Raw genomic sequence first — 16,651 nt, 5'->3', positions numbered from 1 at the left:
TGTGAGTATATATAATAAAGAAAAAAAGAATTTAATTGTTTTAAAATAAAATTAGAAAAGTATAAAATAACAATTTTTAATGAAGTTTTTATTGATTCTTTCATTTTTATAAAAGGTCGAAAAGTTTATCAATGTATGTATATGTGCTTTACTTTCTTCCGTTATCATTCAAAGCAATTAATAAACATTAATTTAGACATCAAGCTGGTTAGAAATCGAATCCAATGTGACATTAGATCGCCTTTTTGGATAATAAATATTCCTAAAGAGTCTAATAACATAACCTCATACTGGACTGCCACATGAGACTTAATTGAATCCTTAGGAGCTGCACTTTAAATAAAACTTTACTTTTAGCAGGACTAAAGCCTCTGATTTTAACTGGTGCAGATTTTTCTAAGTTTCATAAACTATATGGGTTTTCTGGCTAGAAAAATGAAACACCCTTTAAAAACTCATATCTTAAAAAACATATCAATATTATTTAAACGCATTTGACAAATTACTAATATTTTAAACCTAGCCCAGATGTGATTTCGAAAAGTTTTTGAACTAGTAAAATTGAAATTTTTCATTCATCATTTCTGGAATCCAGCTTTAATTTTTTTTTTCTTTTCAAAGTCACTAAAGAAATAATTTTTTTTTTCACGATAATTGAAATTATTTTTTAAGTTATTTTCTTTGACTTTGGCCTTTTCGAATTCACTGAGTGAAACTCCTAAATTATGTTATTGAATTAATCCTGAATACATATTTTTAGTCGTCCATCGGAAAAAGAAAATCAAAAAATCGCAGGAAAATTTATATCTTGACAATTTATAGTAACTGGTTGAAAACAAATCGTAAGTATTTGAATACCAATTTTTTAAAAACCGTAATACAGTTGGACACCATGACTGTGGCTATTCGCAGTACAATTTTCCAAATATCGACATTGAACAAAGAAAGGAATATATTCACGCACCAAAATAAAGAAAACAAGAAACTAATTAACTTTGTTGTCGGCGCGCACCCGTGTTTGCTACATTTTAGTCAACAAAAAAAAAAAAACTTAAAAAGCTGGAAAGAAACCGTTTAACAAAAAAGATGAAGTAGTATTTCAATAATTTCATCAAAAAATAAAGATAATAAAGCCCAAAATAAAATACAAACCTATAAAAAAAAAAATCTAGTATCTAGTAGGATTTTAATCCTCGTATGATAAAAAATAAACTGGCACAGTTTTAAGATTATGTTGTTGTTTTTTTGAATTTTGGAAATGTTGAATTTGATGCCGCAAACTTCATAATATTCATACATCAAAAACTCAGCAAAAATCAGAGCTATTGGATCTCTCTTTTAGACTGATTTAAACAAAAGAGCTGACATACAAACTTGAATATTTTTTTTTTCATTAGAGTGAGTAGCTTGTGTTTTGTGTTATATATTTAGATTGGATTATAAATTTCAATACTAAAATCAATTAGATAACAACACACATAAAAGACTATTAGAACGTAGGATCCAAAGTGGCATAACTGGTCTTTGTTTAGACAATATTCGGTCGTTTTAAAATAGATTTTATCGGTTGATATTCCATTTGTATATTTGTTTCCTAAATTACAACTTAAAAAAAAAGTAAACATTTCCTGAAAATGAGAATGTATTAAGCGACATTTCTAAAATTGTTCAGGAAATGCAAGAAACAAAATTATTTTAGTGAGGAAATGTATGAGTTGCACAATTTTATTTTCTGTCTAGTTTCATTTGCATACATGATAGAACCCAAATGGTACCAAAACATGGCGCTTAACTAATAGTAGGTATATTTCCACATCAAGAAGTCATTTTCGAAAAAAAATGTCGTTTAATACATTCTTACGGGAAGGTATCGATATGTACATACTTCTCCCAAAAATGGCTGCATATATTTTCATTCAAATATTTATTCCTGGAATTAAGGTCGTACTTACTTTGGTACCTCCGATATTATTTTTTCTTTCAGGTGTTATTTTAAGCGACTCTACAGATTTTAAAATTTTTTTGAATGATTTAATTTTGTTTCGAAATTGATGGTAACAATTATTAATTTCGGTTGTAAATTGTAAGAAAAACAGATGTATGTACTTCGTTTTAATAGCTCAATTTTGTTTTGAATTCGGTAATGGGTGGTTCCACAAAAATCGATCTACTTTTGATAGGTACTAAACGGTATCGTAATCTAAAGATGATTTTTAAGATTTACTTATTGTAAATGATAGTTGATAAATTGAATGTGCACTAAGAAGTCTACTCACTGTACGCAGTATAAACAAGAACATGTCTTGGGACTGAAGTTTGAGCTCAATAAAATGGATTTTGGAAGTATAATTACAAAAGTGTAACTTAGCTATTTTTTTATTTTGTTGGAATCACCCAAGTACACAAATAAATCTTAGATTATTGTTTATATAAAAGGCTTAGAGAAATCTTATTGTTTTTGTTCTATTTTATGTGGTCTATTTTTCTCTGTGTACCAAAATTTTTGATAAACTGTGTCTTTGCTATAAATTTGAGATCTATTATGAATAGTTCTTTTGATAAACTCGATATTATGGATGTCAAAAATTTTGCAATGTTTAAAATTTTCCCTCAAATTTCTTCCCGATAGATTTTTCTCATCATTTTGTTTTTTACTAAAAAAAGTCGTTGTTGGCCATTTTCATCCAAATAAAATGAGTTTTGTGAAAGAAATTGTATTGCAACGAAAAAAAGTTTATTTTCAACTCCCGGTGAATAATGTCGTCGATAGAAATGTTTTTTTGGAGAGAGCCAAAATGATGAAGAAATTCGATTTGAGGGAGCCATTATAACAAGAAAAATACGGAATGCTTCAAATCCATTGGACTTACGAGAAGATTTATGTGAGTGGTTTTAAATTTCAACTCTTTGTCCGCTCCGCTAGTCACTGTCTTTAAATTTTTATTGAATTTCCGACTTTCTAAAAAAGCGCTCGAATTTGCTTTGTCAAAACAAAAATAGCGTCTATTCACAATTGTATTTTAATCAATGTTAATAATAGACAAAAAACTATCAATTGACAAGTGAATACCAAAATGTCTATCAATTGATAAATTTATCGTTTATCTATCAATTGATATTTGACAACTGTAATAGGGGCCTTAAACAAAATCTTGCTAAATATACCATAAGCTACCAAGTTATTTCTATTACACAGGGCCAATTTTTCAATAGTCATATCGTCGGTGAAACCAGAAAAGTGTGTAACTCCATTTAAGCAAATTTTATAGGAGAGCAAACAAACAAAATCGTTTTGAAGGCATTTGTATGAGTTTTCATTTTCTAATATGCTAATAAAATAAAAACTATGAACTTTAAGGGGATTCTGAGTTTAAGGGACGGTAGTTATTAGGTTTGTCTAACAGATGGCATTCAAATCTAATTTTCAGAAAATTTGGAGTTACACACTTTTCTGGTTTCACCGACGATATAGGTAGTCCATTTTTATATTGAAATTTTTATATTGAAATTTGCATTTGTACGGAAAAAAAACTGCATTACGATGGTAAAAATAGTGATGTTTTGGATTTTGGAACATACGTAGGTACCTACTATAGATTCAGGTGAATTGTGTAAATTTTTTTTTGTGATTTTCTTTTTCCTCTAAATAAACAAAATTTGTTGAATTCCTGTATATATACCGACTTAAACTTCCCATTTGCAATCTTTAAAAAAAATCAAATTTTAAAAGACAGTTCACCATATCCATTTATGTTCACAAAGGCAATCCAAAAAACCAAACAAAGCTTCCGAACAATAAAGAAAAAAACCTCCACTTAGACTATTAATTCTTACTCAGCAACTTGAATATACAAACAAAAAATATTTTACCCAGTTGAATACATAAATCCAGAGTAAAAAGATGAAAAGCAAAGAAAAACCCTCTCTTTTTTTTTTCTTCAATTTATCCTATTTACCATACTTTTGTGTGCAACAATGGCTGACCAACAAAATATACGTTTCTATGCAAAAAGAAAGCAAACGAACAAAAAAAATTTGCTTCCCTTATTCATTTGTTTGACCTTTTTTATTATTCTTTGGTATACACTTTCAGGACTTATATCAAACGCCAAAGAAAGCTCCTTACAATGCCTACGCCAGAAGGCAGAATCGTCTCTCTGGTTCATACTCCTTAAAACCATCATCGGGACGATGGAATAAATTCCAAGGGTAATGTAATCTATTTTCCATTCAAATGACCATTTATTTACCTTTTTTTTTTACTTATTTTTCTGTTGCTTTCCTTTACAACTCACAAAAATGAAGTGACGAACGGGGGATGACATATGGAGTTACTCAAAAAAAAGGACCCCTTCAGCAAATGGGGACCAGAGTGCTAAATGGAAATAGAAAACGAGATTAAGATTATCGAAAGTAGCCTCTTAAGAATTGTTTATTGGGTATAAGGCTATTGGGAAATGCAAAGGAATCTATATATGTACCTTTACATACTCGAATCAAGGATGGTGCGTTAGGTCCTTATCGTCTCAAAAAAAAAAAAAAAAAAAAATAAGAAATAGAAAAACTCATTTACTATAAAATTCCACTTCAATCGTTATTCACCTGAAAGTCTTCATCTAACCATTCACAGCACTCAAATGAAAAATCAATTTGGAAAAATCCTAGAAAATAAAAAGGACTTTTTCCTCTTTTGGAGAGAAGTAAACAAATCTGAAATGACCGATTGTGGCCAAAGGGAAAGATCATATACAAAAGCCATGAAAATCTATTCGAATAGAAAAAAAATATATAAATGTACTAGTACAAAGTTTAAAATTGAACTTTCAACTTTAAAAAAGATGTCCACTGCAGTGCGTCTGCTTTTGTCATTTTACTTTGGCTAAAGGATATACCGTTTTCAGTTAAATAAATCCAATTGATTGGGTGGTTGGTTGGATGTTATATCCCTTTTTGTCATTTGCCAATAGTTAAACTGTTTACGGTGAATCAAGTCGTGTGGAAGCAGGTTTGTGTCGTGACTGATAGTGTTGTCTTTTACAGTTATACACATGCACACATTTATTGGAGCAGATAGTTTTTATATGTTGTTTAAATTCTTTAAAGACGATGACAAAGTAGATTATTCTACTTGACTAAAAATGGTTTTTTTTACAAAAAAATGCAATAATACGGATAAATTATTCAGAAATAATAAACAAATGTGTTTTTCTGAGACCTGATTTAGTAATATATAGAAACATTAAATCTTTGATAGTTAAAAAAAAATTATAGGACAAAAAAAATTGATTTTTGTAGTCGAGTGTTGTTATTCAAGTTCGGATGTCAGCTCTTTCGTTTGAGTAAATACAATAAAAAAATGCTGTTAAATGATGCTTATTTTTTTTATTTCTTCTTCATACTCTCCACTTTAGTTACCATAAAATGGATGTAAATAAAGTTTTATTTTACAAAACTTCTTAACTATGCATAAAATTGCACAAAGAAGAATAGTTTAAAAGTAATTTTTAATTAGTTTATTAACTTCTTTTTTTAAATTAAGTTTTTTCTTTCAATCTTTTCCGAGAAAATTGCCTCCAGGACTGGTTTCAACAACAAATGACTAATTCATTTTTCAATAATACCGTTAAAAAGTCCAATAATTTAGCTCATAATATTTTGTTCGATCAACTCTTTTTGGGCCTTTTTTTAAGTGATAAAATATTTGAATTAAATAAATTCTACCCCAAATAAAATATGTTGGCTCCCCCTTTTATAAACATTACGTGTTTGTTAGATCCCGTTTAAGCATATAAACGTCACAAATTTCATTTAAAAGCCGATGTAAACACCACCACATAAAAAATGGCTAGGACGGTACAAGCTGTCAATAGAACACTAACAGCAGTTGGGGTAAATCGTTTTTTATTTTTCTTACCCTAGTTTTTTCTTTACGTAAAAGTTAGAAGGGTTGAAATTGAAATCACCCAAATAAGGGTTAAACGGGGTGAAGAGATTTTTTTTTTGTAACACAAAATCCTTATGGCATTGGCTGGTGGTAAGATCTTTACAAAGCGGATGTTATTATTGCCGAGGGCGCGTGCCATTTCCTTTTTTTTTTTTTTTTGAGAATATAAAACAAGTTAAACATTTTTTTTTCTATTTTTTCTTTTGGAATATTTGGTATCCTTGATAAACAAACTTCAATCAATCAGGAAGTATTCAATATTCAACAATCAAATAGACTGAAAGGCACAACACTGAAAATATATCTTCTTTTTTTTTGTTCAACAAAAGTGTAAGAAGCAATATGACTTATTCTAAGGATTGACCAGAAAGGATTATTCCAAACCAAGAACGTTGGCAACCCCCTCCCACCCCGGCTCTACCGGTCACTGCCAAAAGGAATGTTTTTACAAAGCCATTTCAATAAATAAAAACTAATGCCATTGCAAGATGGTGACATGTGAATCTAAATTATTGTCATCACCTTTTTAGATCCTTATGGCATTTTTAGATGTCCTTTGTTTTCATTCCGGGAATGTTTTATGCTTTTATAAGGACATCAGTTTATTGTAGCTGTTTGCGGAGAGTGAGTAAGAGTCACAAGGAATATGTGGATGTTATGATATCATTTAAATTGCCGTCACATCTGATGCCTGGATTTATTATGGGGCAGCAGGGTTGTCAATTTTTTTATATATGGGAGGAGGTAAAGGAGTGGAAGTATAACGAATTGATTTTGTACCGTATAATCCTAGATGTTGAGATGTTAATAGTTGTTTTAACAAAGTGCTTATGGGTCATGTTAACAATATAATTTTACTGCAAAACACATTGTTTGGGAGCATCAATAGAAACGTAAAAATGATGACATTCTTTCGATTATATTGTTGAAGTTTTTGTCCTCTATTCGCGAGGAATGAAACTAATTAGAAAATTAATGTACGCATAGCTACAATAAAATTAAATTAAATTAAAACATCATGTTTTACCACAAAGTATATAAACTCCCAATCGTTAGTGGGTACAAAATATTTTTTGTTAGGCTATAATGACGGAATTATTCATAAAGAGACTAAAAAGAATCACCTACTTCTGAGCCTTCCCAAAAATAGTGAAATAATAAGGTCTATTTCTATTTCTCAACAAATGGAAACAAAAATATTTGGAGCATATTTCTCTTCCCGTAAGTTATCTTGGATTAATATTTTACAAAATCGTTATTAAAAACAAAAGAGCTGACATTCGAACTTAAAATTAGAGCTCCTTATTTTAAGGATAGTAAAAGAAACACAGATTAAAGTAAATGGAGATCTCGATTTGAATACGTGTATTGTATATATTTGAAAACATGTGTACATACTTGTATAGTGTTAAAATATATTTTTTTTTTATATTCCTCCGTGGCTCTGGATTGAAAAGTCGCATTATTTTCAAAAGTATAGCTAGCTTTTGGAAATAAGATGATCTGCAACTTCAATGATAAAGAAAAATTATTTTACTATCACAGGAACACAGGAAAAATTAAATAACATAAACTCAAAACAATAAAAAAATCTATGCGTAAACATTAATTTATTTTTGGTAAAATGTTTTGTACAACAGTTGATAATCTGCTGAAGAAAAAATAAAAATAAACAAAATTTAACAATTTTATTTTATTGTATTCACACAAACGAAAGAGCTGACCTCCGAACTTGAATAAATACACAGGTCTGTAAAAATCACTCTCTTTTGTCCTTTTAATATAGTCTAAGAGCCCACAGCAAATTTTGGGAGTGGAGTTATAACCAAAATGTGAGTATGCAGTTTTATAGCCTTATGCGTTCTAATAACTTATTCAAAAGTCTGTTTTCAGGGGGTTGAAAAATGTGAGTTTTCCTATTCATACTAGTAGGCTAAATTTAAAACTATTTCATAGGGCACGTTCAGGAAATATTAGGGACTAAATATTTAGGCAACGTCTTTTTCTGAACGGAAATTTGAGTAAATTGGGCACGTTCAGGAAATATTAGGGACTAGATATTTAGGCAACGTCATTTTCTGAACTGAAATTTGAGGAAATTGACTAAATTAGTTTGGATATGATGCTATTGTCAAATTTCAAAATTTACTTAAGTATTTTACCGATCGCATGGGGAATACACCAAATTTTACTTATAATGAATAAATAATATTAATTATACGCGATAATGCACTTTTTACTCGTTTTTCACACAAATAAATTTAATTTTGCTAAATTATTTCTTTAATTTAAAACAATCTGCTGTCATTTTGACAAAAAAAACTTTCCTAAATTTTTAGGGAAAATTTTCTTGCCTAACTTTCCAGTTAGCTTTCCAATAAAATTACCTAAATTGGAAAGATTTTTTTTTGACAGCTGACCAATCAGAGACCGAGAAATTACCTAAATATTTAGTGCCTAACGTTTCTGAACCTGCCCATTCTTTATACAGCAACTGATGCTCTGTCATTTCCCCTAAAGCCTGAAGACATCAATCTTGGTGATGCGATTAATAGAACTCAAGATATAAGATTTTTAAGCGGCTTTGTTTTGGAGACTTTTCTGTTTAATATTTTTTGTTTGTTATTTCGAGTTCAAAGCTCTCCAAGAAGAGAGCTGATATGGTTAGTTAAAAAAGCTTATATCTTGATTACTATTTGTCGTATCACCGAGATTGAAGTATTGAGGCTTAGGGGAAATGACAGAGCATCATTTATTATTATCAGAATGTGAATTTTTGCTTACAATAGCCTACTCACATTAATTGGAAAATTCACGTTTTTTAACCCATCGAAAACCATATAAAGCCGCGATTAAAAGCTGCCAGACTTTCGATTTCGTTATTAGAACGCATAAGGCTATCAAACTGCATACTCACATTTTGGTTAGGTATACCTCCACTCCCCAAAATTTGCTGTGGGCTCTCGGTCTAATATATTTTTTGTACTAATTTCGTTACATATATATCAACATTAGGGCGTTCGTTTTTTAAGGGTTTTTGAGAATCAATTTCCTAAGTGAAAAAATTATTTCAAATTAATAGAAAAAAATTCCCTTATTTTTGTAGTTTTTTATTTCGCCCCACAAGAGTTAAATATTTTTCTCTTTTGAAATAGTTCATTTTTTTAAACATAGCCTGAAAGTAAAAATATTTGATGAGATTCTTGTCTACATTTAACACCGTTCTCAAAAAGGTATAAACCATCTTTCTAGGACCAGGGGTTTAGTCAGGATATCGTCCCGTTTCTGCTTGAACCTCGTTACTACATTTTTTTAAAAGATTTTTTTTTTGTTAAAGATCGCTTTATAACTAACAGATAGAATAGATGCAAAGGTCTAAGTGTAGAAATAAGTCGATCAATATGCTTTAAACATAACATAATTGCCCTTTGTTCAATTCATGTTTTTAATTTTGAGAAAAATGTCTATTTATTTTAAGAACTGAACAAAATTTGCCGTGTAGTGTAGATACGTGGGTCAGGCATTTTCCATTTTATTTTTTATTTTAATAAAACATACATGCTATAGTATTTAAGAACTTCATCATTTCTCAATTTTTCAAATCAATTTATTTCAATGATAGGAAGAAGTATGTGAGCAAAAAAATATCCGCTTTAAAATTTTGAACACTTTATGTTAAAGGTTTAAAAGATAGAAAACGGCATAACCTTAAAACAAAGCATCAAGCCTTTTACTTAAAGTGAAAAATTGTAATTTAAATGGAAGTTTTTCTTTTGGCCAAAGTTATCGAAAACTCATTACATATAATAATCGTTTTTATTTTATTTAAAGATAACACAGGGATACAAAAACTATTTCGTGGATACATAATCTAACAAGGGGAATGTACAGAGAATATAAATATTGATACTATTCGAAAAATTATAAAATACTCTTTTAAATATCATTTTATAGCGAAACCTAAACTAAAAGATCAATTTTTTAATAAATGCACTAGGAACCTAAACAATTTTCTTTATGTTCGAGATTCTTGATAACTTTTCGTAATTCTATCGTATAAAATAGTGTCTAACACACTGTGTGTTATATAAGATACCTTCAAAGCTCGTTCAAAAAAAAAAAAAACACCCCATTTAGATTATTGAAAATCCCAAAAAAAAAATTCAAAATATACTGGCTAATCGCAATCAATCTCTAATTTTATTTACTTTAGACTGTTTACCATCAACATTTTAAAAAGTCCACCGCCCTATTCTCCACTTACATTAGATCTAGACCCTTATTTAGCCTTGCAGCAAATAATCAATTACCCTTAAAATGTGAAAATGATTAGCACCCACTTCAAATAGCCCTTAGAATAAGAATTTGTTCATCCCTTCAAAAAGAAAGAAAAAAAAAACCAAATGAACCAACCTATACAAAACCCAAACGAATAAACTTCAAGTAAATAGATATCCAGATTAAAATGAAGAACCGTATCCCCTTTCCAATAATATAAGGTATAGGCTTGGGGGCAGATAGCAGATTTATATTTATTTACACAACATCAAGCTCAAGCCCCTATTTTTTTGTATAAAGAAAAAATATAAAAAAAGAACTCCACCAATGACCGAGATTTGTCTTCTTCTTATTCGTCTCCTTTTCTAAAGTCGCATTTATCATCCTTAACAGAATAAAAAAAAAATCCGATTCCAAAGAAAAATATCCGATTCACACCATTTTGAATTTCGAGAACTTCATATTGCGTTGTGATTCCTTATTTTTCTTTCGGACTTTTATATCTATGTATATTGGATGAGGGACTATAAGGACTAACCCTTTTACAATAAGGATGCTGCCTTCCCATCAGGAATATTATGACACAAAAACGATTTTCTTCTTTTTGAAATCATACCCAACCGGGTCAAGTGTTTTGATTGGAAAAAGTGTAAATCGAGATTAAGTTGACGACAATGTCCTTAAGAGATAGAGAAGGAGTAGAAGAAGGATTTTGAAGTTTCTGATCAAGGTTATGAAGGCTAGAAAAATAAATACACAAAGTCATCTTACTGTTTATTATCTTTTTTTTTTCAAGATCCTTGATATCAAACACGGAAAATAGAAAAAAAAAAACAGCCTTGATTTTTCTTTTTTTAAATCAAACAAATATCCTGTCCTTTGTTTGATTTGTTTTTTAATTAAATTAATATTATCATCCTATCAGATTTTGAGACAATGAGAACAAAGAATAAAATCACCACCGGAAGTGCGAACAGATTTTTATTTATTTTAAAATGCGAACACATTTACTCGCAAAAATAGAGAAAATAAAACATGTCCTTCTGTAACATCCGCTCTGATATGCCGCCATCAAAGGAACAAATTTACTTACTCAAGCATTGTATTTGTATGTGCCTTTGATTAGTGTCTAACGAACCGTTATCATAGTTGATGTCAGTTTAACAAAAGGTGGGCAGATCTAGCAAAGGAATGGGAAGTTGGGTTGAGGGTGGGTGGTGATTTAAACTTTTTTGAACAGCAACTAAACATATAAAAGTCTCTGTCGAATAAGGGGTAGGGGTTTGACGTTTTCATTGCAGTTAAAATGATTAAAGGTTTCTAATTCCTTTGTACGGAAAACGGGGCATGGTCTTTCTAGGAAGCGACTCTTGCTGTTTTCAAAAACTTTTTTTTTTTTTGCTTTCTTTTCTTTAAACTGTACCTACTATAAGCTAGAAGCTATAATACATGTCTGTGAGAAGAAGGGGCATTCTCACCATATGTGCGTGTATATTGTAGGAAGGACCCTTCTATATGATACGGAAGTAAAGATAACGCTTTAGAAGGTTCTTATCAACTAGATTCCATTCGTTTGGCAATTCAAATAATGGCCAGAGACGGAATGGATTTCTTTTTTTTTTTCTGTGTTTGTTAATGAAATGGGAAATTGTAGTAGTAGAATCAGTTTTGTATTAGAATTTGATTTAGAAATTGAAATAAGGGTGTGGCTATACTGGTTTGAATTTAATCACAAAGAAGATGGATGCGTTTAAAGTTGAATTTTTTTTACTGTTGCAGATAATTGTGAATAAAATTGAATGCTAGTTTTCAATCACAGTAATAAAATCTACAAAACTCCACCAATGTCAAGCATAAAGCTTCAAAAAATCTTAAAATGTCTATTAATTCAGTTAGAGATTTCAGATTTGTCTATGATAGGTGTGTTCCAAAATTACGAGTTTAATTAAATTCATTTGAATCGTATTCAAGATTTGGGGTATAGAAGTGATATCGCTATTTTTTTCTGGCACAAAAGTATGGAAAATTTCAAAGTCCAAATAATTAAAATTTCAACCTTGTTTCAAAATGAATTTCATGCTCAGATGATAGTTGTATTATTATTATTTATAAACCAACTCACAAACGGTCAGATAACTAAATCGTTTATTCCTCAATTTACCCACAAACATAACAAATTGTAGTAAATGAAGCACTTTTTTCCGAAATTCATTCTAATTTTCTAATGATGCATAATGCATTGTTATAATAAGTAATTTCTGTAAAAAAAAAAAAAAACATGTTTTAGCTACTTATAAGTTGGTTAGTAATTTTTTTGATAAAACTTTGTAGAAAATTGCGAACTCCTTTTAAAACTGATTTTTTTTTTTTTTTTGCGCAAAGTGATCTTATTTTGAGCAAAAACTATTTTAATATGTTTTTAAATAAACTGTTAAATGGACTAGGTTTTGAAAAATTAATTTTCAAAATCAAAATTTTGAAAAAGAAGCGTAAAAAGAAATTCGAACTAATTTTTTTTTTTTTTTTATTTAATGTAATTCCATAAGTACCAATTTTGTTTTCAAAATTCAATACTCTTATTTGTTTTTAAACAAAAACAGAAAACTGGATCCAAAAATATCTTGTCGTTTATGATAAATTAAAAAAAAAAAAACTACTTTTTTTCAAAAAAGTCATATATTTTCATTGAAAATTAATTTTTCAAAAACTGGTTCATTAAACACTTAAGCAGATTTATTTAGAAACAAGAAAAAGTCTTCTGCAGAAAGTCATTTTTGGTGTAACCGTTTATTTTTTATAATTTTATTTTCCAAATTAAGCCAATTTTTTTAGAAAATTCTTGTCTTGACTCAACCTACATGCTTTAGTTTTTTGGTACATTTCTCCAGTATATCGTTCCTCTAAGTCAGGCATGTCAAACTTGCGGCCCGCGGGCTGCATGCGGCCCACATCGTATATTTGTGCGGCCCAAGCTTAATTTAGGTACAAATTGCATTTTCAATTTTTAAATTCAATTTTTGTTTAAAAAATAAAATTTAAATGTCTCTTATGAACACGAACAAACCGGGGAATCCAATAAAATTGTTTTGAATTTCTCCATTTCAACACGATGTTCACTGCAGAGATTTTAACTTTTTGCGATTTATGTCGCAATGGAGAATTTCCAGCTTATATGAGTTCTTGATGGGTGAAAAGGTAAACAAACATTTTTTGTATTGAAAACAACCTTTTTTTTTGCTCTATTTAGTATTGGAGTGCAGTTTGACCAATGGGAAAGCAGTGAAAAAGTTCCATACGATTTGTTTCATCCTAAGTGAATTTTCGGGAATAAGCTCTGAATTTGTTTATTTGTACAAAAGATTTAAGTCAACTTTCAAACAACCAAAAATTCGATTTAAAGTCGACTTGCAGTCGCTACTTTTTTCTTAAATGAACACCAATGAAAAAAATTCGCTACTTTTTCCCGAAAAATCCATCCTTTTTTAATCTCTTTTTGAGACGGGTTTATAAATATAGAATCAGTACGTAATCATTTGCAAATGGAGCTAATCGAAATAAAGTGTGGCTCCGTTTAAAGATCCAAATTCGATGAAGCTGGGATGCCTGTGTTGAAATATGTTAAAATATGTTTACTGTATTCGTTCACACTCTATTTTTAGTTTATAATCTAATACTTTTTATGTTTCTTATCAGAAAATATTTTCAATAAATTTTTTATTCATTAATATTGTTTCAACAAAATAAGTCGTCTATTTTATTTTCTTGCTTTTGTTTGCGCTGAAGATATTTTAAATTCTACAGCCTGAATTTTACAAATATTTACCAAGCAGATTTGAGAACACTCGAAAATTGGCATATGAAATCATTTGTATGCTTGGAAGCACTTATCGATGCGAGCAGCAGTTTTCACTTATGAATCGAAATGAGTCACCTGTTAAATCCAGAATAACAGATCTACACCTTGGGTCTGTTTTAAAAGTAATAACAAGTAGAGAAGATGGTACAACAAGTAGAGAAGATGGTACAGAAGGTGGTTCAAAACAATCAAATGAAAAGGTAAATATAAATTCAGGGTCCCCAACATAAATACATCAGGGCACAAAATAAAAACATTACGGTATTGGTGGCATTCCGGATATTACTTCAGAACAGAGGCCCCAATACCTATTAATTCTTGGCTCCAAAAAAAAATATATTATATTTTAGGGGCCTCTAAGCACTTAATTTTGAGGCTCTAAAAATAATTTTTCACGGGCCCCAAAATAAAAAAAATTATGTCTGATGATGGAAAATAAAATATGTATTTATTACTTCAGAACAGAGGCCCCAAGAACTATCAATTCTAAGCTTAAAAAAAATTTATTTTAGGGGTCTCTAAATATTTAATTTTGGGGGCCCCTAGTACAAGTGTTTACTACTTTTATGAGAGACATTTTAAGTAAGTATAGCAAAGTGCATAACGAACATATTAAAACATTAAAATAAACCTAAAAATAAATAAGCCATACAAAAAAAAAACGTATGGCGTATACGTAATTTTTTTTTGTAACTAAGGGGCCCCCAAATATCAAAGGGGCCCCAAAATTAGTCTTACCCCAGGGCCCCGGCGACTCAACGTACGCCACTGTCTGTTTCATAAAAATTCTAATGATTTCTTTTTTTTTTGCGGCCCATAGAAATTTAGATCCTGCTATTTTGGCCCGTGAATGCCATTGAGTTTGACAAGCCTGCTCTAAGTGGTTGCCAACCCAAAAACCACACATAGAGAAAAAAAAAACTATTTTCATAGTTAAAATCGGGATAACTATTTTAAAAAGTTCAAAATAGTTATTTTTGACTATTTTATATACAGGGTGTCCTGGGATGAGATAAGAAGATTTTGAGGGATGATTCTTGGGTACCTATATTCTAAGAAAAAAATTGTTTTACAGTAACTCTCTACCTACAAAGTTGATACCCTTTAGCGATGATTTAAGAAAACGCTTACTTTGGTATGCCTTTACTCATGTTAATGTTATTAACTCCGTTAATACTTATGATAAAAACTTCATTATTGTCTTGATTTTTAGAAGTGAGAAATGCTATTCTTTGTACCTATCTTAAAGAAATGTTAGTATCTTTTTTTATTGCTCAGATATTAATTTTTAAATGGAATTATTTTTTTCGTACCCATGATAATTTTTGACTTTGGGCCGATTTTCTTCGATGTTATAAACATAGTGTTTTATAAAATTATTAAAGCAATTATGAACAAAAATGTTGTTCACAACCCTACAAACAATTTTGCTTCTATAATGCTTTACAGAAGCAACAATTGCATCTGTATAGCTTTATAGAACCAAAATTGTTTGTCGGGAAGTTTGCCAGAAAACTTATAGATTTTATGATATTTGGGAAAACCTCCATCAGGTAAAATCTCTTAAAAAATGTGTTTTTTTTGCTTTAATACTGATACGCTGTTCGAGCTAAATTTTAGCCGAGATAAAACTCCCATACAAGTTATCGATAATTTGTATGGGATCCATTTAGCGCAAGCAGCGTACCAGGCTTTAGTCAAAAATGCATCACTTTTTAAATTATTGATGCCTATTTCTGTCAAAAAAAAACTGATAACCTTGATATTTTTTATATATTTTGTAAGAAAACGATAAAAATGGATTATAAGCGGTCAAAATGGAAGAAATAATTGAATTTATAAAAGAAAACAAGATGATTATGTTTTTTTTTTATGAATTCAATTTGTTCTTTCGTTTTAAGAAAAATCAAAACGAACGTTATTTGAATTTTTGAATGATAGATTGTGTCAACTGCCAATATCAGTAATGCCAAATAGCAAATATTTTGTATTTTTGTTGAAACTTGGCATGGAATTTAGAAATAGAGACATGATGCAGCTCTGCGCTGCATCCAGATTTTTCTCCCATAAGAGCCCGTGTTATTTTATTTTGCTGCAGGGAAAAAACTGCACGTCTGTTTTGACCATTACTCTTTCTTCAAATATATTTTAAATTCTATTTGCCAAAAGAGATAATTATTTTATCCGATAGCAAAATTTCCAGATTTCAATTTTTTGCTATAGCCTCCCATACAAATTATGCAAAAATTTTATCCGAGCTAAAATGAGTCCCATACAAATTATCGATAACTTGTATGGAAATTTTATCTTGGCTTAAATTTATTATTATATTTACACCCATTTGCTTTCCCTGCAGCCTAGTAAGCAGATCGAGTTAAGCCTAGTAGATATATTTTCAGAGAGGAACTTAGCTGAAACAAAAAAATTCACAAAGTTGGTTGGGTAAACATATTGTTTAGAAAAAATAAATATATGTTTTTGCATTTGGTCAGTTTCTCGCAATCATCGATAGTGTTCGATTCTATAAAATTAATCGATAACACAACAGAAATACTATCCACATTATCAACTAC

The sequence above is a fragment of the Episyrphus balteatus genome, chromosome 1, assembly GCF_945859705.1.
Source record: "Episyrphus balteatus chromosome 1, idEpiBalt1.1, whole genome shotgun sequence".
Lineage (NCBI taxonomy): Eukaryota > Metazoa > Arthropoda > Insecta > Diptera > Syrphidae > Episyrphus > Episyrphus balteatus.
This window is presented reverse-complemented; position numbering follows the sequence as displayed.